This window comes from Blastomyces dermatitidis, assembly GCF_000003525.1.
Source record: "Blastomyces dermatitidis ER-3 genomic scaffold supercont1.17, whole genome shotgun sequence".
Taxonomy (NCBI): domain Eukaryota; kingdom Fungi; phylum Ascomycota; class Eurotiomycetes; order Onygenales; family Ajellomycetaceae; genus Blastomyces; species Blastomyces dermatitidis.
This window is the reverse complement of record NW_025544790.1, coordinates 65,271-67,093: the sequence shown is the minus strand read 5'-3', so window position 1 is coordinate 67,093 and position 1,823 is coordinate 65,271. Positions and strand designations below refer to the sequence as shown.

At 53.1% G+C, this 1,823-nt stretch overlaps 1 annotated feature.

The window, feature by feature from the left end:
- The first annotated feature begins 459 nt into the window (after positions 1–459).
- Positions 460–756: a sequence feature (Protein overlapping with rRNA (BDCG_18020, OAT03251.1) was converted to a misc_feature.).
- The last annotated feature ends 1,067 nt before the right edge of the window (positions 757–1,823 follow it).

The following is a 1,823-nucleotide window of genomic DNA, read 5'->3' as shown; positions in this document are numbered from 1 at the left end:
TTGAGATGATCGAGAAGTTCTCAACAGCAAAACAGAGACATGTATTAAATCTTTGGGAGAGATGACAGACAAGTGATCAACGTCCAGAGATACATTTCACCAAAAGACAGATCATTGATGTTGAGATTTTCAACACATTTCTCCTCCATTTCAATATATCTAGATAGGCGAGAGCATTCCGGGGTCCTTAGACCGGCCTTTAATACAGACAATGACAATACCGCGGTGGAGTGCTCGGGCGACGAAAGCCGGCTGATCCCCCACGGCCGACTCTGGTCGCAAGCGCTTCCCGTTCAACAATTTCACATACTGCATCACTCTCTCTTCAAAGTGCTATTCATCTTTCGATCACTCTACTTGTGCGCTATCGGTCTCCGACCAATATTTAGCTTTAGATGAAATTTACCACCCATTTAGAGCTGCATTCCCAAACAACTCGACTCGTCGAAGGAGCTTCACATGGGCGAAGCCGGCCGGCCGAAGACGGGATTCTCACCCTCTGCGACGCCCCGTTCCAGGGGACTTAGACCGCGGCCACGCCCGAAGCATCCTCTGCAAATTACAACTCGGGCCCCAAAGGAGCCAGATTTCAAATTTGAGCTTTTGCCGCTTCACTCGCCGTTACTGAGGCAATCCCTGTTGGTTTCTTTTCCTCCGCTTATTGATATGCTTAAGTTCAGCGGGTATTCCTACCTGATCCGAGGTCAACCTGGTGGGGAGACCGGCCCGAAGACCGCCCTCCCTCGAAGGGTTTGAGATGGGGCCGGAGCCGGCCGGGCCTCTAGAGCGGGTGACAAAGCCCCATACGCTCGGGCACCGGAACACGACGCCGCCGCTGCATTTCGGGCACGTCCACGGGGGGACGAAGGCCCAACACACAAGCCGCGCTTGAGGGTTGCAATGACGCTCGGACAGGCATGCCCCCCGGAATACCAGAGGGCGCAATGTGCGTTCAAAGATTCGATGATTCACGGAATTCTGCAATTCACATTACTTATCGCATTTCGCTGCGTTCTTCATCGATGTCGGAACCAAGAGATCCGTTGTTGAAAGTTTTAACTGATTATAGTTATTTTCTCAGATGTCAATCGTTCACCAGAAGTTCTAGCGGTGTCCTCGGCGGGCACGAGCCCGGGGAGTGAAAACTCCCCCGGCAGCATCGCTGCAGGCCCGCCGAAGCAACAGGTAAAAATAGACAAGGGTGGCCAGGTGAGGGGGCCGGGGTTCCTCCGGTCTAGGAGGTCCAACCCCCCACGGCGCGTTAATGATCCTTCCGCAGGTTCACCTACGGAAACCTTGTTACGACTTTTACTTCCTCTAAATGACCAAGTTTGACCAACTTTCCGGCTCTGGGCGGTCGTTGCCAACCCCCCTGAGCCAGTCCGAAGGCCTCACTGAGCCATTCAATCGGTAGTAGCGACGGGCGGTGTGTACAAAGGGCAGGGACGTAATCGGCACAAGCTGATGACTTGTGCCTACTAGGCATTCCTCGTTGAAGAGCAATAATTGCAATGCTCTATCCCCAGCACGACAGGGTTTAACAAGATTACCCAGACCTCTCGGCCAAGGTGATGTACTCGCTGGCCCTGTCAGTGTAGCGCGCGTGCGGCCCAGAACATCTAAGGGCATCACAGACCTGTTATTGCCTCAAACTTCCATCGGCTTAGGGTTAGGGTTAGGGTTAGGGTTAGGGTTAGGGTTAGGGTTAGGGTTAGGGTTAGGGTTAGGGTTAGGGTTAGGGTTAGGGTTAGGGTTAGGGTTAGGGTTAGGGTTAGGGTTAGGGTTAGGGTTAGGGTTAGGGTTAGGGTTAGGGTTAGGTTAGG